The sequence below is a fragment of the Tupaia chinensis genome, unplaced genomic scaffold, assembly GCF_000334495.1.
Source record: "Tupaia chinensis unplaced genomic scaffold, TupChi_1.0 Scaffold146445_1, whole genome shotgun sequence".
Lineage (NCBI taxonomy): Eukaryota > Metazoa > Chordata > Mammalia > Scandentia > Tupaiidae > Tupaia > Tupaia belangeri.
In genome coordinates, this window is record NW_006206301.1 from 1,376,510 (window position 1) to 1,403,002 (window position 26,493).

Here is a 26,493-nt window from a genome sequence, read left to right on the forward strand (position 1 = left end):
AGCACCATAGCCACCATGCCACCAGCTGGCCCAGTGTTTATTTATTTATTTAGATAATTTATTCATCTCTTCTACAAGAGAGAGAGAAACAGGCTCCCCCAACAGGGTCCATTTGCTCCCATCCACCTCCAGCCTCTGTCAGAGCGGATTACGGGCATGCACACACATACCTGGTGTGTACAGGGAGGCCCTGGGACTTGATACCTGCACCTTCCCTTGTGGATTCAGTTGCACCACCATCTAGCCCTAGTTGTTGCTTTTTAATGATACCAACACATCAGGGGCCAGCAGGTGGTGAGGAGGTTAAGGCAGCTGGATTTCACATAGATGATTCCGTGGTTCAAGTCCCAGACCTGGTGGCTTGAAAAAGACACCAGCCATATGAGTATGCATGCCCAAAATCCTGAGAGGAGAATGGAGGAGAAGGGTTTTATGGTATGGCTATCCTCCCGGGGCCCCTAGGGAGGGAGGGTGGTGATTTCTCACTTTCCCTTTCTCTCTGTCTTCGTCTCTTCTTGGTGAGCATACCACATCCTATAGCAAAAAAAAAAAAAGGAGAAGAAGAAGAAGAAGAAGAAGAAGAAGAAGAAGAAGAAGAAGAAGAAGAAGAAGAAGAAGATACAAGCACTTGATTTCTTTACCTTGTAACACAGTGGCTTTCACATATTTCCAAGTCATGCCCCACCTCCTTAGGGCAAGTGTCGCAGCATTTCATGGGAAGGATACATGTTCTGACCCTTGTTCTGTAAGAATATGGATGAATGGGAACCAGCAATTAGCATAATGGCTATGTCGCTGGACTCCCCCGTAGTCGACTGCGGTTCGCGTCCCAGACCCGGTGACTTAAAACTCACGCCAGGCGCATGTGCGTGCGTGCCCAAGATCCTGAGCGGAGAATGGAGGAGAAGGGATTGTGGCGTGACCATCCCCCTTGGGGGGCGATTTCTCACTTTCTGTTTCTCTGTCTCTCTCTGTCTGTCTGGCGAGCGCATGCACCCTATAGCGAAAAAAATCTCTCCAAAAAAAAAAAAAAAGAATATGGATGATCATGGCCGAGTCACCCCTTCCACACATGTCGTCCTCCATGGAAGAAAGAGTTTGGTGTAATTCAGGGTTTTTTGATGTGTGATCTCTGGCTCAGAATTATCTGGGAGTGCTGTGTCAAAATAACATTTCTAGGGCTAGCCAGTGGGTAGTGTTTAAGGTGGCTGGATCCCACATGCGACTAAGTAGTTTGAGTCCAGACTTGGCTTGAAAAACAGACCAGGTATATGTGCATGTGTGTCCAAAATCCCAAGAGAAGAATGAAGAAGGGATTGTGGCATGGCCATACCCCTGGGGAATATTCTTTTATTTTCTCTCTCTCTTTCTTTTGTAAGCACACCTGCCTCTCTCTCTTTCTTTTGTAAGCACACATATTTCTAGACTCTTATTCTTGACCTACTAGATTTGAATCTCTCAGACTGAAGTCCCTAAATCTATTTTTAAGGCAGACATTCAAGGAGAGTCTATGCGCTGTCAAAGTGACAGCCAGCAGACTAGAGATTCTTCAAGGTCCCTTCCAGTGTCACTGAGAAGATGAGATTTTTGATGGAGGTTGTGAGCTACTGGGGATAGGAAGACTTTGGGAAACAGTTAGGGCCAGGTGGTGGCACAGCAATAATGAAACCGGAAAGGTCCTGGGTTTGTGTCCTAGGACCTCCTTTAATGCACTGGGTACACATGTGTGACTGGGCATGGATCACAGCGTGCAGACTCCGTTGAGGATGCCTGTCCCTCTGCTTCTTTCTCTTGGGAGGAAAAATAGAAGCTTAAAGAAGTAATACCATTAAATATACATACATGGGAACACTGTGATGTCTACTGCTCAAAAGAGCAAAAACATTATTTCAAAATGAGTGATTCTGGTATATTTTGTAATGTGACTTACTAGGAATAACCGTCTTAAACTGTGTGGTTGAGGGGCCAACAGATGGCATGGTGGTTAGGGCATTGGACTCCCACATGGTGGACCATGATTCAATCCTGGACCTGGCAGCTTGAAACTGACGTCAGGTGCAAGTGTGGGCGTGACCAAAATCCCAGGAGAAGAATGGAGTTCCGAGGAAGGATTGCAGCGTGACCGTTTCACCCTGGGGATGGTGATTTCTCACTTTCTCTCTGTTTGTATCACTCCGTCTCTCTCCAGTGAGTGCATACACCCTATGGCAAAAACCTTAAAAAAAAAAAGTGTGGTTGATAAATTAGGCTATAATTAGAAAGAGAATAAGGGAATAAGTTCCAGATGTTTCTATGTCATGTAGCGGCATGTAACTTTGGGTTAGACAAGGGCTGTTCAACTTAAGTTAGAGCTGACAAGTGTTTGCCACAGAATGAAGTAAATATTTTTGGTAGAATGCCTTTAATCATCGTTCTGGTGGTGGATTATACTTCTTTGGTGATAGAAGGAAAACAAACTGAAGCTTCATAGCATAACTGAGGAAACATAACATTTTGATTTACAGTTAATGATGATGGTTTGGGAACTTCATTTATTCAGCTGTTTTGGGAGAGCTGCTGAAATAAAAAGCATATTTCTGGGTCAGAAACATCACTAAAAGGAAAACATTTCAAAATCTAATGAATCCTCTCATTTGCGAGCCAACTTCTTTAGGTCGGAAGTAGCCAGACGCCCTCTCTGGGGTTTTCAGTCTCTCCCAGGAATACAATTAATTATTGGAGGAGCCGACTAACTGGGTTAGGTGATGTCCTCAAAACAGATGTGGTAAACCTGTCACGTCAACACTTCATGCTGCGTCTATTTTCTCTCCCTCTGACCTAAAACTTAGCTTTGAGGGCTGGCAACATGGCCTAGTGGTTAAGGTAACCAGATTCCACATGGCTAATCCCATAGTTCAAGTTTCAGATCCAGTGGCTTGAGGAACATTCTGGGTACATGTGCATATGTGCTCCAAAGCCCGAAAGGATGTGGAAATGGAGGAGAAAGGATTGCAGGATGACTATTCCCCATGGGGAGTTCTTTCTTTGTCTCTCGGTCTTTTATGGCAAGCACGTGTACCCTCAGGCAACTTTTTTTAAAATTTATTTTGAAAATATATGTGCTCTTACAAGTTTATTTGTGATGGTTCTCTGGAAGGGTCTAACCTTGATAAGTTTGCAAACTTGTGGGTCTTTTAGAGCTCTAAGTGCATCTTGACACTGGGTTTACATTATTTTTTTTTCTATATATATTTTTAAGTTGTTTTCTTTTTTTTAAATTTCTCAGAGGGTGTATACTCTTGTTGGAGAGAGACAGAGACAGGAAAAAGTAGGAAAGCATTCTCCCATCCATTGGGCACGGTCACTTTTTCTTCATCTCTCTCCCTTCTCTTAGGATTTTGGGTGTGTATGTTCATGCACCCAGTGTGTTTTTCAAGCCACTAGCCCAGAACTTGAACTGCACAATCAGGCATGTAGGATCTAGCTGCCTTAACTACCAGTCCACAGGCTGTACCTGCTCTCTTTTGAAAATCATGATAGAGAATGCACATGTATGCAAACACGAGAGAGAGAGAGAAGAATACGCTCTGGGTCTGCTCATGCCACAAGCCCTGCAGCTTGTCAGGGTCTTAGGCACGCATGCACCCAGTGTGTTTCAAGTCGATCAGGTGGAGTCCAACCTGCAGTCAGGCTCAGATGTGGCTGCAGTTCAGGTTACTACTGACCATGCTACAGAGCCCGGGCCCACATAATTATTTCCTATTCACAAACAAGTGAATACTTTTTTCCTCTTCAGTAATGAAAAGAAATGCTCACGTGTGGGATGTGCTGGCCATTACTTGTCAGTAGTGCTATTCCCGAGGTTATCCTAGGTGTTAAACATGTATCATTCGTATAATTCATATATGATCGTTCAGAAAAATCACATCTAGCTCTTATTTCAGACCCCTTGTCCCATGACGGTTTAAGAGCATGCCTGCTTGTAGCACTATTTTAAGAAAAGAATCTGAGTCAGTTCCATATCCTGGTAGTTGGGGAAGCTGGAGCCCATATGGCTGACTGTGTGGTTCAAATCCCAACATTATTTTTTTTTAGAATTATTTATTTAACTTTATTTATTTATTGTTATTCTTAAGTTTGACAAGAGAGAGAGAGGGAGAGAGAGAGAGAGAGAGAAAGAGAAAGAGTAAGGGAGAATGAGAAAGCAAGTCACAGCCAGGTTTGGGACTTGAACCCAGTGCTTTAACTACCACACCACCTACTGCTCCCCGAATCCCAACATCTTGAAAAATTGGCTTCTGTGTATGCAAGCCCCAAATTCCCATGCAATGGAGAGGTGGAGGAGATGGGATTGTGTCATGGCCGCATTCCACTGTGGGGAGCTTTCTCTGTCTCTGGTGGGCATATGTGCCCTCTGGTAAATTTAAAAAATAAGTTATTTTGTTGAAAAAATCATGACATATTTTCCATGCAAAAATGTGTCATGACTTTCCTGACAGCCCCATAATAAAAATAGAATCTAAGTTCATTTCAGTGTTTTAAACACTGGTCTTCAGACAGCTCCCTGTCCATTTTCCCACTGAGTGGGCTATTCTACATTTCTGTCGTTCTTCTCAGTACTTACCCTCTTTGGATCAGCTGCTACCTCAACCATTTTGCTGGGGGGAAAACATCAGACTATTAAGTATGAACAATTTTTTTGTTAAGAATTATTATTATTATTATTTTTTTTTGAGAGGTTTTTTTTTTTTTTCGCTATAGGGCGCGTGCGCTCGCCAGACAGACAGAGAGAGACATAGAGACAGAAAGCGAGAAATCACCCCCCAGGGGGGATGGTCACGCCGTTATTATTATTTTTTTTTGAGAGAGAGAGAGAGAGATTTTTTGCTATAGGGCGCATGTGCTCGCCAGAAAGACAGAGAGACAGAATGCGAGAAATCACCCCCCAGGCAGGATGGCCATGTCACAGTTTCTTCTCCTCTTTTCTCCTCTTGGGATCTTGGACATGCATGCACACACACCCGGCGTGAATTTAAGCCACAGGGTCCGGTACTTGAACCGCCGTTGACTACATGGGAGTCCAGTGACATAGCCATTATGCTAACTGCTGGTCCCATGTTAAGAATTAGTTTTGTAATTTTATTATCTCTATATATTTTTTAACTTGAACAGAGAGAGAGGGACAGTGAGAAAGCAAGCCACCTTGTCCAGAACTCGAATCACTGTAAACCATATAGCAGTCCAGCACCTCAGTACCTCAACACCACCTGCCAGCACCAAGTATGAACGATTTTTAACCTGTTACCTATCTTTCCTTCTCCTTCCAGACTTGCCCACAGCTCCACTATCATTACTACTGTCAGAACAATAGCCCTTCCTCCTACTGTGGAAGGGCATTGGAAATAATGTTTTTAAATTGTATGTTTTTTTTTTATTCGTTAAAGGGCATATGTGTTCACCAGAGAGAGATATATATAGAGAGAGGTAAAGGGAAAAATCACCCCCAAGAGTGATGGCCACACCACAATTCCTTCGCCAGGATTCTGCTCTCAGGATTATGGGCATGCATGCACATGGACCTAGTGTGTTTTTAAAGATACCAGGTCCAGGACTGCAGTTGGCCGTGTAGAATCCAATGCCTTAACCACCATGCCACCAGCTGGCCCCATGTTTTAAATTTTTTACAGAGTGATTTTATACACTCATTGTAGAAAAATAAGAAAATCAGGCCAGCCATGGTACTGCAATGGTGATGTGACACTTGCAAAGCTGAGCCCACATGGGAAGGACCCAGGCTCACATCCTGAGGTCATGATGCTGGGCTGTTTGAGACTGAGGTGACTTGTGATGTAAGGACCCCATTAGGGATGCCTCTCTATTCTCTCTCTCCCTCTCTCTTCCCCTCTCTCATGGAAGAAAGAAAATAAATTTAAAACAAAGAAAATCAAACAGTATGGTTAAGCCAGAAATGGCTTTATCTGCTTGCTCTATTGAACACTAATCAATTTTATGCTTTCAGTTATCAATTACCACTGAATACATTTGACTCCCTAATCCACATCTTCAGCTGAAACTTCTCTGCTGGGTTCCAGACCTGTTACATGCACGCAGGTTGCAGACTCTGCCCTGCTTGGGTATTCCACAGATACCGTAAGTCACTGTCTCCTTAACTGCAGCTCCTAGTTCTTTTCCAAATGGATTCTTCCTTCCATACTTCTCTCTTCACTAGGATCACTATGAAAGCTACCAGCATGAGAGTCATCCCTAATCTCTTCCTTTCTTCCTTTTCCCTCCCTCCCTTCCTTCCTCCTTTCTTTCTTTTTCCTTGCCAGAGGGTGCCAGCACTTGCCAGAGAGGGACAGAGAAAGCACTCCCCAACAGGACATAGTAGCACTGCAACCCCTTCCCCCTGGCCCCCATTTCTCCATCTCATCAGGATTCCGGGCTCACATGCACATGCACCTGTTATTTCTCAAGACACAGGGACAGGATCTGAACTGCAGTCAGACATGTGGGATCTGGCTTCCTACACAAAGCGCTTACCTGCCATGCTATGGTGCCGGCTCATCTCTAATCCCTTCTGCTTGTCATCTCATGTAATCAATTATCTAGAACCTGTCAGTTATACATCAATATTCTTGAACATGGCCCCAGCCCCCACTTCTGCACCACTTCACATCACCTCCATCTCCTGCCTAGAAGATGTCTGGGATCTCCCAGTTGTCCTGGATCTGGACTTGCCCACCCACTTCTCTGTCCTCTTTATTACACACCCAGACACACAACTGCATTCACATTAGTCTTGCTCCTTAAAATTCTCTAGATCACTGTCCTGGTTTACAACGTGATGTCCTGGGTTCTTGATGATCTGACCCCCACCTTTCCCCATCACTATGCTACCAGTTCAAACCATTCCCTGTGAGCTTTGGTTCCAGAACATGCTGCTCTTATTCTCTCTTTGGACATTCATGCATGTCAGCTCTCTGCCACAAATGCCCTTTCCTCCCTTGGTCTCCTGGTCTTCATTTTCTCCTCTCATAGCATCCTCCCCTGTTAAATGCATCTTGTGTGCTCTCCCTGTACTTAAATCATGTTCTCTGTCCAGCCACATAAGACTTCCACCACTTCCTCAGATGCCAGACTCTTCATGGCTTCCGGGTCTTCCCACACATACTGCTTCCATCTGCAACATTCCGCCCCCATCCCTTCTCTAACTAGCTGCTACCTGTCCTTCAGTTCTCAGCCTAAACAGCACTTCCTTCAGTGGGCTTCTCGATCCTACACTAGAGTAAGCCCTCTTTCTTTAAGGATTCATACATCTCCTTACTTTCCTTATTGCAACCCTTCACTGTTACTAATGAGTAATTGCCTTCCCAAATAGACTATAAACTCAATGAGATTAAGGACCAGGTCTTTCTTCTTCCAACCATATTCAAGCCACTAGCATGGTACCTAGCCTCTAGTAGGAACTTAACAAATACTGCTTAAATAAATAAATGGGTCAGTCAGTTGCACAGTGGTTAAGGCAGCTCTATCCCCCATGGCTGACTACATGGCTTGAATCCATGACCAGAGGCTTGGAAAACATGCAGGCATGTGTGTGTGTGCATGCCTAAAATTCCAAAAGAAGGAAGAAATGGAGAGGGGATTGTGGTATGACCATTCCCCATGGGAGGGGGGTACTTCCTCATTTCTCTCTCTCTCATGAGTGCATGTGCCCTCTGGTAAATTTTTTTCTTAATAAAAAGAAGTGTATTATACTACCTATCATCGTTCTGTAACCTGTCTAATAGGTCCCTCTGACAGGACCGTTCTATTCATAGCTGTAGGACCAGCATCCGGTACAGTACCTGTAGCAGCAGGCAGCTAACACTACTCAGCTGAATAATCAACAAATTAGAACAGCTAGCTCCTTTCACTGTGGGCAGTCTTTGACTTACTCATTTTACAATCCTCAGTTTATCTGCCTAGGAGTTCAGACCCACGAGTGATCCAGACTTGTTATCATCAATAGATTGACCCTGATCTTCTATCAGAAATAGAATCTAAGAATCTAAGTCACTGCAAGTTTCATCTCTTATTTTTTTTTTTAGCCATTATTGGGGTGAATATAAGTTATTGACCAATCTTTGTCAAAAGGTGTGGCAGGGAATGTCCTATAAAAAGGTATTACTAAGATCTGGTAGGAGCCTGACTGTAGCAGGAAGCTCCCTGAGGCGGTGTGACTGTGCTCATCTTCACAGACCAGAAAAACACAGCTCAGGTGATTGGGAAACCTGGTGAAAACAAGGTGGCCGCTAAACCCCAGATGCTTTCCATTGTGTCAGATTATCTGGACAGAAGAGATGTCATGTGAATTTACTCTTCAACTCTCTTTTGTGTTGTTTTCATTACACTTCTAATTGTTTATTAGCCAAATAAACTAGCTTACATTTGTTTCATAACCTACTATCACCCAGGAATGAAATCTGGGGTCCTTTAGGTATATTAAATCTTCAGCATATTCTATGTGTTTAGTTATTATCCCACATTATAGATATTAAAATTGAGCCAATAGAGCAGCCTGAAACATGGTTCATAAACAACAGAATGGGAATTCAAACCCTTGTTTGTGTGACTATAAAACCCCTGGTCTTTAGCCACTCTGTGGTCTGGTGGTTAAAAGAGACAGATCCCACCTGGCTGACCAGTGTTCAAATCCCAGCCCTGGGAACTAGAAAAACATACCAGGTGCATATATATGTGTGTGTGTGTGTGTGTGTGTGTGTGTGTGTGTGTGTGCCCCAAATCCTGAAGGATGAAGAAATGGAGGAGGAGATGGGATTGTGTGTGAACCATGCCTCACTGCAGGGTGCTCTTCCCCTCTCCCTGTTGCTGTCTCTGTTTGGGGCGTGCACGTACTCTTTGACAAATAGAGCAACAACAAAAATCCTACTCTTTTCACTTTAACATGACCAGCACCATATTTTAGAATGGCTAAAGGAAGATGGAACTTCCAATAACTCACTCACACTGTCTCTAGATCCTGCCTTGGAAAGGCAGGAAGGTTGGGGTGGGAGGAAGACATTCCAGTCTGTCAGCTGACGTGTTCGACCTCTTTGACATACGAACCATGTCTTAGTAATAAGCCCTCAGCCCTTAGGGCCGGTGAAGGATGAATGGAGCGGAGAAGTTGTGTGCAAGTCCATGTACGTGGAATAAATAGGAAAGGGAGTTAAGTTGCCAGGTACCAGACAAATGATGATACCAAGTACTTAATAATAAGTAAATATTAGTATTGGACAATAAGGAAAAACCATGCAGATGATCCTCAGAATGATATCAACAAAATACATTATTTGCAAAACATACAACAAAATACTGCCTGCCAGTGCAAAATGTTCCCAACAAGCTGTGAATTCTTTTGCAAGTTTAATATAATGAAAAAACATTTTTGTATATTAAACTGTCTCTTTTCAAAATTGGTGGAAGAGCATTTTGAGATTGATAAAATTTTCCAAATTCTTCTATGACTTCCATTTCTAGAGAGATTGTCTGAGGTTCACTTTTGTTTATTTCTTCCATTAGAAAGAGAGAAAATCACCGATAGGGCCTTTCATGCCACGATCCCCCCCTTAGTCCCGCAAAGCTGGGATCATGGGCAAGTATGCATGGCTGGCATGTATGGGGAGACCCCAGACATGGATGCAAGACCTTCCCACGTGGACTCGGTGGTGCCATGATGCTGTTGTACCACCATGGCACCAGTGCTGTGCTACTATGGCCGGCTCAGAAGTTCACTTTTCACCCAAATTAGTTTTCGACAATTTTAGCCAGCTCCATGACCTAGTGGTTCAAGTGGTAAGATCCTGGGACCAGCACATGGCTTAATGGCTGTGTTGCTGGGCTTCCACGTAGTCAACCATGGTTCAAGTCTTGGGCCCAGCTTCAAACTCATGCCAGGCACACATGCGTGTGTGCCCAAAATTCCAAAAGGAGAATGGAGAGGTCAATGTGGCTTGGCCATCCCCCTGGGGGGTGATTTCTCACTTTCTGTCTCTCTGTCTCTGTCTCTCCCTCTCTCCCCCAGCATGTACACTCTCCCTATAGCAAAAATATCTCTTAAAAGAAAAGAAAGTGGTAAGATCCCACATGACTGACTCTGCTGTTCGAATCTTGGCCTGGTGGCTTGAAAAGCATGCAGCATCCAGATGTGTGTGCCCCAAATCCTGACAGGATGGAAACATGGAGGGGAAGGGATTGTGCTGAGACCATACCCCAACTGGGGAATGCTTTTTCTCTCTCTGGCAAGTGCACAAATCTTCTATCAAGCTGAAAAAAAAATTTTTTTTAGCAATATAGGAACTTCACATTAAAATTTTCATAAAAAATTTAACCTCTTTTAGTTTAAAGCTATTTTTTTTCCCAGGTCCTCTGAGCCATCAGAATCAACTGTAGGGCCAGCCAGTCCTTTTAGTTTAAAGCTATTTTTTTTTTCCAGGTCCTCTCAGCCATCAGAATCAACTGTAGGGCCAGCCAGTGGCATGGTGGTTAGGGGAGCTAGATCCCACATGGCCAACCGTGAGTTAAAGGCTTTGACCCAGTGGCTTCAAAAGCATGCCAGGCACATGTGCATCCATGCTCAGAATCCTGACAGGATGCAGAAATGGAGAAGGGATTGCAACATGGCCACTCCCCATGGGATGCATGTCATGCTTCTCACTTTTGCCCTCTCTCGCTAGTGAGCAAGATGCCTCTTGGTGAATTATAAAAATAATAACTATAAGAACCAAGTGTCTCTAGTCTCCATGTGGTGTGAGTACCCACGATCTGCATGGGTGAGGACAGAGGTAGACCATGGTATCAGGACCCTCACTGAGTGGTGTCTCTGTCTTTTTCTGTGTCTGTCTCCTAATCTCACAGAATAAATACGTAAATAAATAAACGTCTAAAAAAAGAAGAAAAGGGTCTAGACTATGGTGCCAGAGTAAAACACAATGTTCTGTGAAGCAATCCCGCATGGGAGGGTTCCTGGTTCCAGTCCAGAGACTTCCTGGTGTATACCAAGTCTCTAGTCTATTCTTCTTCTTTTAAGAGAAAGTTTTGCTATAGGGCACATGTGTTCACTGGACAGAGAGACAGAAAGTGAGAAATCACCCCTGAGAATGGATGGTCATGCCACAATCCCTTCTTCTCCTTTCTTCTCTCAGGATTTTAGGCACGCACACACATGCACCTGGTGTGAATTTCAGTCGCTGGGTCCAAGACACCAACCATAGTTGACTACGTGGGAGTCCAGAGATGTAACCATTACACCATCGGCTGGTTCCACCGCCCCCACTCTTGTCCATGATGTGGGGCTGGCATAAGCTGAGAGGGGATCATGGTCTCGAGATCCTGCTGGGGGTGCTGTCTCTTTCTCTCACGCTCCCTTAGTAAATAAACTGTTAAAAAAATAAATAAATAAAGAAAGAAAGAAGGAGAATCAAGTGTAGTCTAAGTACCATATTGTTCCTGATTAGCAACTTTGGATCATGTACATTTGAGAATTTCTTTAATAGTTTCTTACAGATTCTAAGAAACAGTAGCAGGAATAGGGTGAAACTAAAATGATCCTTCTTGGGTGTCCTTCAGAAATATTTCAACATGTCTGCATGTTGTCACATAATCGGTCATCAAAACCCCGGCATATTAATACCATTGTGATAGTAGGAAAATTGCTAAAGTACTCATAAGTCTTTGCCAAGAGCTAGGCTGTTCAGGATGCTTTGCCATACTGTGTAAGAAAGGACTTTGCTTTCCCTAAAATAATGAAGAACGCATTCATGCAATATTTTAAAGATACTTTCTTTGATTCTGGAAAATGATAGTTCACATACACCTAAGAACGACAACGAACATTCAAAAACTGATTTTTCAAATCGGAATTCTTAGTCTAAAAAGAAAAAGTGTAATTAAAGGAATAACAAGGTAGAATCTTTGAAATTGGGACTGTCCCCACCTAAAATATTGGATACAAAGGGGCCATAACAATTATTTAGCATTTTTTAAAAGTGTATGTATTTACTCTGTTAGTGAGAGACACACAGAGAGTGAGATAGAGAGAAACAGAGACAGAGATTCAGCACCCCACAGGGCCTTGCTGCTGCCGTCCATCTCTCTCTACCCCCCACCCCCAGTCAGTCAGCCCTGGTAACTGGCACACACCCTGGGTGTACTCAGGGACATCTCTAGATGCAAATGTACAAGCCTCCCGCCTGGGTCTGCCTTAAAAACACGTTTAGACTGCTGCACCACCATCTGGCCCCCAGTTAGCATTTTTCACTTCCCTTGTTCCTTTATTTAGTGTTTAATTGCTAGAGGTCTTGTGTGCTCACCAGAGAAAGACAAAGACACGCACAGAGAGATGGAAGGTGAAAGCACCCTCCATGGAGTGTGGCCGTGCCACAATCCCTTAGCCTCCATTCCTCCATCCTGTCAGGATTTGGGGCACACATGCATATGTGCCCAGCCTGTTTGCCAAGCCTCCAGGGCAGGATTGGAACTGCAGTCAGCCAAGAAGCATCTGGCTCCTTTAATCACTAGGCCCGAGGACTGCCCGTTTATTTGTTTTTAAATCAGGTGGTCTGTAACTCCTGCCGTCCATATGTGTTGTGAACGTCCAGGGGTCACGGGAGACCATGAGAACCTGCCGTTTATCAAAAAAAGAAAACAGTCGTGCAGAAAATGCCTCTGTGTTGTTGGACTGCTCACACATCGTGGACTGCCGCCCTGGGAAGCTGCTTGTAAAAGAGGAAGCCAGGGATTCGTGTTTGTGTCTGAGAGTCACGGTGTGCATCCTCCACTTTCGTATTCATTTCCGGTTTGCTCAATCAAGGCTTCTGCTTCATTCACAAGAATCTGAGAGTTAGGGAATCAGAAACGATGGATCTGTAAGCCGTCTGCTGCCACTTGCTGGATAACCACTCTTCTTGCTGAACACATGGACAAGAATTCATTAACTACTTCCTGGCAGTCATGAACCTGCATGTTTCTGAAAATACCAGAAGACAGAGTAGAGACAAAATTGATATGAAAATGACTTCCCAAGCCTGTGATATGTCTTCTTAATAAAATATAAACTCCCTCCTGTGATTTATTTGATTTTACCTGATGCCCAGGAAAAGGAAAGCATAGTGTATATCCAGAAAGAAAACATTTCAGACAGATTTCGGGGGGAGGGGAATGGGAGGCGGAGTAGAAAATCACACAGAGTGAGTAAAGGACTCAGAAGAACATTAGACAGTTAATTATAACTCGCGGAGTGTTCCAATCACACAGAGCTGCAACACGGGACGCCGTCCTCAGACTCGGCGGCGTCTGTGGCCTCCACATGTGTTTGCACGGTTTCTTCGCTTTGGTGCAGAATATCCCACTCGGGTAGGCTACGGGAACCCAGGCTGCCCGGCCTCTCCCCTCACTCACTTCCTACCAGAACTCCATTAGAAAGAAGCCTTTGAACACTGCGCTTGCCAAACAGGTGTCTGATCTTCCTAATACTGCATGTTTTGCCCTTGATTGTGTCTCAGCTGTTACTGAAGTTTGCATATTTAAAGCGAGTAGCAAGAGCTCGTCCTACGGCCCCTTAGCACAGGGGTACTGTGTCCTTGCGGATTGATGGTTAGCTTTTCTGGAAATCTGTAAGTTTAGCTGGCATGCTTATCGCTCTGATCCCAAATAAAGTTTTTTTTTTTTCATCAGAAAAAAAATATAATTACCTTAAGTCGACTCTCTCTGACATCATCCTTTCTATCATTGTTGGAATCAGCTTTAAATTAATAGTATTACATAATGGGGTGGGCTGTCTCTTTCTTTCTCCCACATAAAGCACAGAAATATACTTTTTTTTTTTTTTTAATTGCCAGGGGTTGTATGCACTCTCCAGAGACAGACACAGAGAGGAAGAGGGACAAAGCACCCCCCCAATGGAGCGTGGTCACATGCGAGCCCTTCTCCATTTCTCCATCCTGTCAGGATGTTGGGGACACGTGCACACGCCCAGCATGTTTTTCAAGTCATAAAGCCAGGATTCAAACTGTGTTTGACCATGTGAGATTCGGCGCCCTTAATCACTAGGCCATGGGGCTGGCCCCAGAAAGATGCTTTGAAAAATGAAGGGTGAGGGAACCAGCAGTTAGCATAATGGCTATGTCACTGGACTCCCACGTAGTCGACTACGGTTTGTATCCTGGACCTGGTGGCTTAAAACTCATGCCGGGCGCGTGTGCATGCGTGCCCAAGATCCCAAGAGGAGAATGGAGAAGGGATTGCGTCATGGCCATCCCCCCTGGGGGGTGATTTCTCGCTTTCTGTCTCTCTGTCTCTGTCTGGTGAGCACACGTGCCCTATAGCGAAAACCTCTTCCCCCCCCAAAAAAAAAAAATGAAGGGTGACTGGCCGGCGGGTGGCATGGTGGTTAAGTGTGATAGTTAAGGCACTGGGTTCCACAGGGCCAACTGCACAGTTCAAGTCCTGGACCCAGAAGACTGAAAAACATACTAGGTACATGTGAATCTAGGCCCAAAATCCCAAGAGGAGAAGGGATTGTCTTGTGGCCGTCTCCATCTCTCTTGAGAGGGGCTTTCTTGCACTCTCTGTCTCCCTCTGGAAAGTGCATGTGTCCTAGAGCAAATTTTTTTTTAAAAAAGGGAAAAAAGAAAGAGAGAAAAAATAGAATAAGAAAATTGAACTTGATTCTATTAATACTTTACAAAATAAGAATTTGGAAACAATTTCTTGAAACTCCTGTTACCTCACAACTTCCCAATGCCCTTCAATCTCAGAGAAGCGAGGAGACCTCTCTTTATGTCGGGAAGTTTTCTTGCTGTCAGCCCAGTAGCCAGCTGTCATTCTTAACCGCTTTGGCTAGCACTACAGTTTTCTACGAGATTTTTATTAAAAGGCCGTGGCGATGACATGGGCCTGAGAATCCAGGGAGTAAAGTTCCAGTGTTGGCTCTGTCAACAGCAAGTTGTGTGGTCTAACACAGGTCAAGTAAGCGGTGGGCTCCCCTTTTGTAAAGTGAAAGTCATGAACTCGAGTTTGTTCTGCTTCTAAAATTCCATCATCTAGTATTGATTCCTTACAAGACTTCCCATCATTACCACAACAGTACAGAGTGGTCGATACTAGCTGGGGTTTTCTTTGTATATTTGTTTTAATTTTCTTCTGCCACTCTCCCCACCCCAGACCCTGATCATGTGGCATATTTTTCTTTTGCTTTCAGAAGAAACTTTTTTTTTTAAAGTTTTTGCCATAGGGTATGTGCACTTGCTGGAGAGAGAGACAGACAGACACAGAGAGGGAAAGTAAGAAATCACCCTAAGGAGATGGCTATATCTCAATTTCTTCTCCTCCATTCTCTTCTTGGGATTTTAGGCACGCATACACATGTGCCTGGCATGGTTTTCCAGCCACCAGGTCCAGGACTCAAACCATAGTTGATCATGTTCATTTTCTTTTCTTTTCTTTTCTTTTTTTTTTTGAGGTTTTTGTTATAGGGTGCATGAGCTTGCCAGAAAGACAAAGAGAGACAGAGAGATAGAAAGCGAGAAATCACCCCAGGGAGGTGGCCACGCCACAGTCCCTTCTCCTCCATTCTCCTCTCGGGATCTTGGGCACGCACGCACACGCGCCTGGCATCAGTTTAAGCCACCGGGTCTGAGACTCGAACCGTGGTCGACTACATGGGAGTCCAGCGACATAGCCATTACGCCAACTGCTAGTCCCTGATCATGTTCATTTTCAAATCGCCAGGTCCAGGATTCAAACTGCAGTTGACCATGTGGGAGTCTAGTGCCTTAACTACCACACCACCTGCTGGCCCCCAGAAACTATCTTTCTTTTTTAAAAAATTATTTGTTTAATTTTATTTATTCATTCATTCATTTTAATTTGACCAGAGAGAGAGAGATGGAAAGTGAGAAAGCAGGCCACCAGGTCCAGGACTCGAACCATGCTTGGCATTGTGGGAGTGTCCAGTACTTACCCACCATGCCACCTGCTGGCCTCAGAAGCTGTCTTTCTTATATACTTTTGTTTATTACTACATAACAAGTTACTCTAAAAACTTAGCAGTTTAACACATCAAACAGAATGATCTCACAGAGTCTCTGGGAGTCAGGAATCCTGGAAGACCTTAACTAGGTTTTCCGGATCAGGCCAGGTCAAGGTATCAGCCAAGGCTACATATCTGAATAACTTGCCTGAAGCCAAAGCTCTCCCTTCCAAACTTGGTCAAAGGGCTATTGTCAGGAGGCTTTAGGTTCTCACCAGTGGATATCTCAGTAAGGTCACTCGTGACAGTTCCCCCAGAGCCAATGATCAGAGCAGAGAAAGGAACAAAGGCGAGCCAGTCTTTATAACCTAATCGCAGAAGTGACGGTCTATCCTCGAAGTGACGGTATCCTCGAAGTGACGGTCTATCCTCTGTTGAATTCTATTCTCCGTAAGCAAATCACTAAGTCCAGAATAAAGGAATTGGCTTCACGTCTTGCAGGGAAGAGATTCGAAAAACTTTGTGGACATGTCTTTATTTTTTATTTATTTATTTTTAATTATGCAATGGCACTTAAATTTTTTATTCACATTTCTTTTTGTTCGTTTAGAGAGATGTTTTACTATAGGGCACATGTGCTTGCGGGAAAGACCGAGAGAGACAGAGAGGCAGAAAGTGACAAGTCACCCCCCAAGGAGGATGGCCACATGGCAATTCCTTCTCCTCCATTCTCCACTCAGGATCTTGGGCACACACGCACACACGTCTGGCGTGAGTTTAAGCCACCAGGTCTGGGACTTGAACCACGGTCAACTACATGGAAGTCCAGCGATATAACCATTATACCATCTGCTGGTCCCTATTTTTTATTTACATTTAATCACTGTTCATCTTTACGGTGTATGACATGGTTTGCCCCAGCATGATTACCGTGCACATTAATCGAGCCTGAGACATTACCATGCACATCATCATCTGCACGTAACTTCTCATTTTTGTCTATGTCTTTAACACCACCATCGTTTGTTAAATATTCTCAGATTTGATTAGGGGGTTGCGGGGAGGTTGGTTCATAAAAGCAATCTCTCCAGTAAGTGAAGTATGAAATTTTATTTATTTTTAAGTTTATATTTTATTTATTTTGAAAAAGAGAGAGAGAAAGAAGGGCACCCCCAACAGGATCTTCATGCCATGATTTACCCCCCAACCTCAGGCAACCAGGCTCATAGGCATCTGTGCAATCACCCAGCGTGTGCAGGGAGACCTTGGGATGTGAGCTAGGGTCTATCACGTGACCTCGGCATTGCCAAGCACAGAGTTACTGCGGCACACTGTGGCTGGCCTGAAATTCCATTCTCTCTCTTGCGTGCTCTCTCTCTTGCTCTCCTCTCTCCTATCTCTCTCTCTGTGTTTAAAATTGCCAAAAGGCGTGCGAACTCACAGACAGGGAGTTAGAGAGGGGAAGCATTCCTTGTGGGGTGAGGTCATGCCTCAATCCCTTTTTCCTCCATTCCTCTCCGAGTCAGGATTTTTGGCATGCAAGCACATGTGCCTGGCATGTTTTTTAAACTCCTGGAGCCAGGATTTAAATTGCAGTTGACCATATGGGATCCAGTTTCCTTAACCACTGAGCTATGCAGAGCCCTGATATTTCGCTTTTTTTTTTCTTTTTCAACCTGCCAGAGGGCATATGCACTTCCTTGAGAGAGACAGAGAGAGAGAGAAATGGAAAGTGAGAAAGTCTCCCACCCACACACATACAGGGTGGGGTCATATCACAAACACTTCTCCATTTTTCCTAGGAATTTTGGGTACACATGCACATGTGCCCAGTGTGTTTTTCAAACTACTAGGTCTGGGACTCACACTGTGCAGTCAACCATGTGAGATTTAACTACCTTAACCACTAGACCACAGGTTCTGAAATTTTACTCTTATTATAATTTTTTAGATGACGTGTTATGAACCTAGTTCTCATTCTTATCAAATTTGACTGTATAGTTATTCTTTCTTTAAAACCAAACTTGAAATGACCAAAAAGTTGAGACCAATCAGAATTCTTGCTCCTAACTGAACATACCTAAAAGAGTACTCGAGATTGCTTACTTAATAATTAGTTTAAACTAATAGTCATAATATACACAACCTTTTTGTCACCAGACTTCTAGGTGAGAAAAACAAAATACGAAAAAAAAAAAAAAAAGCGTGCCAATCTAACAATGTGTAATTCTGTGCTTTAATTGCTAATTTACTTTTGTTAATTTATAACGGGCAGTAAAATGGTTAACTGCTACTCTTATCAATATCTGTTCTTTAAGGAAGGTTTGTTGAGAAGTGGAAATACTACTGGTAGTCATGAGGTTTGTGTTTGCTTTGGGATTAGTAAAGTAAAGAGAATCAAAGGCCATTTGTAGGATCTGTGAAATATTATATGTTGCCTTATATATCATTATTAGGTGAAGGCTCTGTTAAATCTTTTTCAGAAGAAGCTGATGGAAGTCCCTTGTTTAACTTTGCCTTTTTAAAAAAAATTTGTTTTTTGGTGATTTTGCTGTAGGTACATGTGCTCAATGGAGAGAGACACAGAGGGAGGCGGAGTGAGAGAAATCACCCCCTGAGGGGAGGGGTGGCCACACGACAGTCCCTCCTCCATTCTCCTTTGGGGATTGCAGGCATTCGCATGTGCCACTAGGTCTAGGGTTCGAACTGCACAGTTGGCCAGTCACCTTAGCCACCCTGTCACTGACTGAGGGAAGCACTCTTTACAGGGTCAAGGTATGCTGCAATCCCCCTCCTGACGTCTTCCGCCCATGGAATCTTGCTGCTTGCATGCATGTGCAGTGTTTCAGGCAGGCCAGAGATCGAAACCACGGTCGCCATGTGGGATGGACTCCTCTAGAGCAGCCATCCCCCCTGCACCACGGAGCCAGGTCTCCGGCCCCTAGTTTTTAAGTAGTTCACTTTCAAGAATCCTGCTCCCAGCTGAGAGTTTGATCAGACAGATCAGAGTCTTCGCTGGACTGACACAGTGTCCCCACCTCAGAGAGTGGCAGTGTCCTGTTACCAGTGAGGCACTAACAGGAATGACACAAGCCTGATGTGTGAATGAAGAGATTCTTGAATTATTTTAAGAGTAAATGAAATTATCCTATTTATAAGAACAGGATTGTTTGGCTCCTAATTTGGAGGCCTAGGGTCCAAGACCACATCTGGTAAAGTTGTTTTTGCTGATGACCGAGATGGCGTCTGCTTCGTGGGTTTCTGTCTGTCTCGCTCTCCTGAGTAAACCACAGGGCTTCACTTATGGATGCTCTACCATCAATCCTAGTCTCTTCTCAAAGGCCCCACTACTCAACACCATCATCAGATAAAGTTGTTACCCTCTTTTTTTTTTGGATTGCCAGAGGGTGTGTGTACTCACCAGAAAGAGAGAAAGACTCCCCCATAGTGTGTGGTCATGCTGTAATTCCTTCTCTTCCATTTCTCCATCCTGTTAGGGTTTCGAGCATACATGTACATGCAGCTGCGTTGTTTTTTTCAAGCAACTGAGGCCAGGACCTGAACCTTGGCCACGCAGAATCTGGCCCCCTTAACCAATGAGTTACAAGTCTGCCCCAGTTTCTACCCTGGGAATCCCATCAGAACCAAATCTCAACATGTAAGTTTTGGGGGACAGAAATACTAGCATGGTCACATGTATAATTCTTGTTTTGTTTTTTTTTAATTTGCCAGAGGGCACGTGTGCTCTCAGGAGGGAGAGAGAGCGAGAGAGCAAGGGAGCACCTGTCATGGGGCACAGTCACGCAGCAATCCCCTTTCCTCCTTTCAGGATTCTCAGCACACACCACATGTAACCAGCATGTTCTTCAAGCCACCAGGTCCAGGACTCCAATCAAATTGTTGGCCATGTGAGATCCAGTCACTTTAGCCATCATGCCACAGGCTGCCCCCGCAGACATGACGTAAGTTGGCCAAATGAATTGTGTAGAGTTCAGGTGTTAGGTTGTTGAGGAACGTGCCTAAGAAAATAGGTGCTGTTAGAACACTTACTATAATCATATTCAAACATGCTAGGTCGACCCTGCAGGTGGAAGGGTGCAGAAACCAACCAAGCATAGAATCCCACTTTTGTCAACACAGAGTGGGAAAGCACTGCCACCTACCTCGTTATGATCGCCGAACACTGTTAACGTGGCTTTCTTCATATTCGTTTTCTCAGAACTCTCATCATTCATGCCGACTCATACTGAGATAATCAACAATCCTGGGTCTTCTTTTTTTTTTTGGAGAGGTTTTTGCTATAGGGCATGTGCACTTGCCAGAAGACAGAGAGAGACAGAAAGACAGAAATGAGAAATCACCCCCCAGAGGAGATGGCCACACCACAATCCCTTCTCCTCCTTTCTCCTCTCAGGATCTTGGGCACGCACGCACACGAGCCCAGTGTGAGTTTAAGCCATTGGGTCTGCGACTCAAACTGCGGCCGACTACATGGGAGCCCAGCGACGTAGCCATTACGCCAACTGCTGGTCCCCCTGGGTCTTTTTTTTTTTTTTTAAGATATGCTTGTAGTTGACCACGTACTTTTTATTTGTACTTTTGCAGTTTGCATTTGTGTGCCTGTTTTGCTGTTGTTATTCTTAATGTGTTTTTTCATTCTCTTTATTTAGTTCTAATATATTAAATGCAGCCTATCATCCCAGTCTACAGAGATCATTTCAGATTCTGCGTGCTTGCTCTCCTGGCCAGCTGTGTGGGACCATTGGGAAGTCCAGTTGCTGTTTGCATCTCTGCCTTTGACTTTGCAAGATACATTCTCTGCCAAAAAGAACAGCCTCCATGCCTGGCCAGCCTGGGAGCAGCTGCTGGTTCCTAGTGAGCTGCAGGCTTGCCATGGGGCTCCAGGCTTCCATGAATTCTCGGGTTGTTCCCCTTCCTCGTGAATGCCAAACAGCAGCTGACCTGTGTCCTGTGGGGGGGCCACTGTCACTTGTGGTTTGCCAGAAAGACTGTGGGTTATGTCAATGCCAGTGAATTAGCATGTTCCATGTTACAATGTTGGTTACCAGATCTGGGGTATTAGGCTTTTTGATGGAATTATTCAGGAGGATATATATAGGAGCTTACGTCTCCTGCCCAGACCCCAGCAATTGTACTCAGACTTTCAAAACACATGTTCACTTTCTCCATTTTCTCAAAGAAAATGCTGATAGATTTAAAATTCTGTCTAATTCGTTCTTCTTGGACAAATTAATGAACTTTTTCTGGCAACAGTAAAATTAAGGAGTCAGATTAAAAGCTCCCCCAGTTGCCCAAGAAACAGTTTCATAGTTCATTTCAGTTCTGTTTCCATTGGAAAACTAGTCTTGGGTTTGGGTCCTTTTGAATGTTATGGGTTCATAGTATAGGTATTTTCTGTAATAAAGCATTCATCCATAGCACTGGAGCAAGAACGCGAAGTGCCCCATGGCTAGCATGATTTCCAACACAAGCCTTCAGCAAAATCACATTGATACCTCAACGTTCAGTTTCATGGGATGATATAACCACTTGAAAATATTTTTAAAATGATATCCAATCTGAGTTTTAGACTTATATTATTCTTCCTCCTCCTCCTTTTTCTTCCTTCTCCTCCTCTTCCTTCTCCTTTTTCTGCGTTAAATTCACGGTAAAGCACAGGTATGACAGAGAGAGATGAGCACCCTCTACAGGACTTGATTCCCGTATTGTGATCTCCTTCTACCACTTGAGCCCACCAGGATCCTGGGCATAGGTGCACATGCCCATCACGTTTCCAGGCCAGCTGGGCCAGGGACTTGAACCTCAGTCAGTGTGTGTCTTCCAGCTCTGCCATTCGAGACCCTGTTGACTGTGCCTCTGTGACTGAGGTGGGGTCACTCTTGACACCTTACACTTAACATATTTCACACAAAATGACTCCTCTTTCTGAATTTTCTACCTTAATGAGCTGCAGCACCAGATAATTGAGGGAGTCAAACCAGATGCCTTCTCTCTCTTTCCTGAGCTCTGGCACCCCTACCCCTACTCCTTCTGTACCCCTACTATTTGGTCAGTGAGTGCTGTTGACACAATTGCCCTGTTGCAGTCAAAACTGTTCCCTCTTTCTCTTTCCCCTTCACTGCCTGAGTCCAGGCTTTTCTACCTAACAGCTTCTCTTTACTCCTAGCTCACTGCCCTTCTATCCATCCTCTATAGTGATGTCCCCACAATCCTTCAAGAACACAAATCAGAGCTCATTTGCAGTGTCATAGGCAGTAGAGTGCTGATTCGCAGTGCTGGAAGCCATGTGGCTGCTGGTTGGTTGGGATCCCAAATTGACCTGAAACACACCAGGTGAGCCACAATCCTGACTCACTGGAGGTCTGGGAGAAAGGAATTTGGCTGGATGAGACCCTGTTGAGGGTGTCTCCCTCTCTCTCATGAGAGAAATAAAGTAACTAAGCTTTAAAAAGAGTTAAAACAGGGACCAGCAGATGGTGTAATGGCTATGTCGCTGGACTCCCATGTAGCCAACTACTGTTCGAGTCCTGAACCCGGTGGCTTAAACTCATGCTGGGTGCGTGTATGTGTGTGCCCAAGATGGGTGCATGTGCATGTGTGCCCAAGATCCCAAGAGGAGAATGGTGGAGAAGGGATTGGGTGTGGCATCCCCCCCTGGGGGGTGATTTCTCATTTTCTGTCTCTCTGTTTCTCTCTGTCTTTCTGATGAGCGCTTGCACCCTATAGCATCCCCCCCCAAAAAAAAAAGTAAAAGAGTTAAAATAAAACAAAACAAAAGTCTAGCTCTCTGGCCTGGTGGTCAAGGCAACTAGATCCTACATGGCTGACAACACCATTGAAGTCTTAGACTTGGCAGCTTGAAACCAGGCACGTGTGCATGCATGCCCAAAATCCCGAAAGGAGGGAAGGATGGAAGAGAAGGGATTGCAGCATGGCCATCCCCATGGGGGCAAGGGATGATGTGGTTTCTCCTTTCCCACTCTCTCTGCTCTCTGTTCCTTTCTAGCAAGTGCACACGCACCCTCTGGCAATTAAAAAAAAAAAGTTGAATGCGAAAGACATAAGCAAATAATACTTAGGCCAGGGAGCAGGTAATGAAAGTGGAGATGGAGAAGAGGAGAACTGAGTTTGACTGGATTCTAGAGTCTAAATATTGACATTTGTAAGAATTTTTTCCAGAGCTTCCAAAATCTCCAAATTGGCAAGAACTATGACACTATATAAAAACAATACCAATATCAATAAGTATAATTAAAAATTCATGGAAGCTCTTACTCTTTTTGGTCACAAAGACACAAAAACAAGAACAAAGTCCAAATATGAGTGGACACTGGCTCTGGGAACCTTGTGGGGGTCTCACTTGTGCTGCCCTCCCACCTGCTCATCTTCCTACACAGGCCTTGTGCCAGACCTCACTGCCAGCCCCACTCTCACCAACCTTAACTTGCAGTTCCAAAGGTGGCCCAGGACCAGACCTTTCATATTTTGCTTAAAAGACAAGGGGATGAGGAAGCCTAGAGAGTCAGGCTTGTTCTCCATTTTGCCACGCACCCAAGAAACGCACCCTCACAGCCACGCCACACCCTCTTCTCCCATTGTCTCCTTCTCAATCAATGCCTGAGATGAAATCCCATCCCTTCAAAATGGTGCACTTTCTACCCCTTGGAGGCACTCCTGGTAGAAATATTAAATCCCTAAATGCTGGGGCCAGCAGATGGCATGGTGGTTAAGGCACCATAGCTGACTGTGGTTCAGGTTCCAGACCCAGCAGCCTACTTTCTTAGCTTCTCTCTCTCTCTTTTTTCTCTGTCTCTCTCTGATGAGTGTATGTGCCCTCTAACAAATTTAAAAAGTAGTAATGATAATGATAAATAAAATTAAATAAATGATTTTTTAAAAAAATCCCTACTCAGTTGTTTCCAGAGGATGGAGCATTGTTTTTCTATGGGTAAGATCAAATGGTTACAAAGGTTTTCAGAGCCATGAGCAATAATTTAAGACCTCGATAAGGTCCTCTCCAAAACAGAAGAAAATTCAAAGGAAGTGAAGAATTATTCAAACGCAAATATACACACTAGATAAATCATAACAATGTTAGGAAGATACCACATTTACCTACATATTAGACACGCTAAGAATAAGAGCACCAAGCTGTGCAGCTATGAATATTCTAGAGTACGACTGTCCTCGTGTCATTGGTCCACAATGACTTGAATTTTTCAGGCAGCACTAGACATCCAGCCCTGTGAAACTGACATTGCAGCTTTCAGATTTCAGACCAGAGGGGAGGCAGGTGATGAGGTAAAATATGTTCCTAGTAAAATAACATTGTTCAACTACTGGAGAGGCCAAGTGGTTTCTTTTCCAATTAACCTGCTTCCTGCATTCCAGAGTGATCAGGGACAGAAAACTTCAGCTTCAGGGTAACTAATTTCTTACGCTATCAGGAGGAAAGTTTCATAGGTGGCCAAAAATCAATTTCAATAGGCTGACAACTGGGCCGGCCCTGTAGCCTAGTGGTTAAGGGATCCAGATGTCACATGGCCAGCCGTGATTTGAATCCTGACCCTGGCAGCTAGTAAAATACTCCAGACTTGGGCCAGCAGATGGTGTGGAGGTTAAGGCAACTGATTCCCACACGGCCAACAGAGCAGTCTGAGTCCCAGCCTGGGCTGGTTGAGAGACACGCCAGGTGTGTGAGCATATACCCCAAATTCCTAGAGGAGAATGGAGGAGGGATTGCAGCATGGTTATCTTCTCAGGGAGTGCTTGCTACTCACTTCCCCTCTCTCTTTGTCTGTCTCCAGAGAGGAAAAACAAAAACAAACACACACACACACAACACTCCAGGCTCATGCGTATTCAAAATCTCAGCAAGATGGAGAAATGGAAAAGAATGGACTGAATCATGACCATACCCATTAGGGGTGTCTTCTCTCTCTCTGGCAAGCACACATACCCTCTCAGCAATTAAAATAATAAAGCAGGCTGTCAATTGATTTTCAGGTTTTTTTTTTCTTTTTTTAATTTTTTTTTGGAGAGATTTTTGCTATAGGGCGCGTGCGCTCGCCAGACAGACAGAGAGAGACATAGAGACAGAAAGCGAGAAATTACCCCCCAGGGGGGATGGTCATGCCACAATCCTTTCTCCTCCATTCTCTTCTCGGGATCTTCGGCACGCACGCACACGCGCCCGGCGTGAGTTTTAAGCCACCGGGTCTGGGATGCAAACCGCTGTTGACTACATGGGAGTCCAGCGACATAGCCATTACGCTAACTGCTGGTTCCTGATTTTCAGTTTTGAGAGACTTGGAACTAAAGAGTAAATTCAGAAATGAGTCAAGTATCCATGGAACCAGCAGTTAGCGTAATGGCTATGCCACTGGACTCCCATGTAGTCGACCACGGTTCGCGTCCCGGAACCAGTGGCTTAAAACTCACGCCGTGGGCGCGTGTGTCCGTGCCCAAGATCCCGAGAGGAGAATGGAGGAGAAGGGATTGTGGCGTGGCCATCCCCCTTAGGGGGTGATTTCTCCCTTTCTATCTCTCTGTCTGTCTGAGGAGTGCACACGCCCTATAGCAAAAACCTCTTCCAAAAAAAAAAAAAGTAGAAAAAAAATAAAAAAAGAAATGAGTCAAGTATCCAGAGTCTTCAGAGTGGGATGTAATATCACATTCGAGATGGAGTGGGAGGTGCTAGAGCTACCGGGAGCGAGAATCCTGGGGGGAAAGACTAGAGCTAAAATAACAAAAACAAAGCACAAAATGGTATTGAGCACCTGACAACACAAGATACCAAAGCTCTAAAAAAAAAAACCCACATCTATTTGTTTCATGATAATTCACCATATTGTCCATTTCTTGGCCTCTTGAAAATAATTTTTAAAGGATGTACTTGCTAGGAGCGTAGCTGAGGTGTGTGTCAGGAGCTTTCCTTAGGGTGGCTGTGCCTTCCTCCTCCACCACTTTGTCTTCCTCCTTCTTTCTTTGGTCTTTTCATCTACACGGGGGAAAAAAAAAAAAAAAAAAAATCAACTCATTTAAATATCACTTAAATTTCTAAACATTTGGTGCAATTTTAAATAGCCTTATCCTTTAACTCCAAGTTCGTACTGCCTTTCTTTAGGAAGTCTAAAAGACTGTCTGTTTCTTTCTCTCTGGTCCCCTTTTCTCCACGAGACAGTGAATATTTGCTGCCTCATGTGACCCCTAATGTATTCTCAATCAAGAACTGTGAGGGCCTTTTTCACCTTTGTATTGCTAAGATTAGTACAGAACTTATAAGATAGTAGGATTTTGTTAAAGAAGAAGAAGAAAAATCTGCTGAATGAAAGAGAAATAGAACAAAAAAGTTAACCTGTAGGGTTTGATATTAAGACATTACAATCATGGGAACCAGCAGTTAGTGTAATGGCTATCTTGCTGGACTCCCACGTAGTCAACTGCAGTTCGCATCCCAGACCCGGTGGCTTAGAACT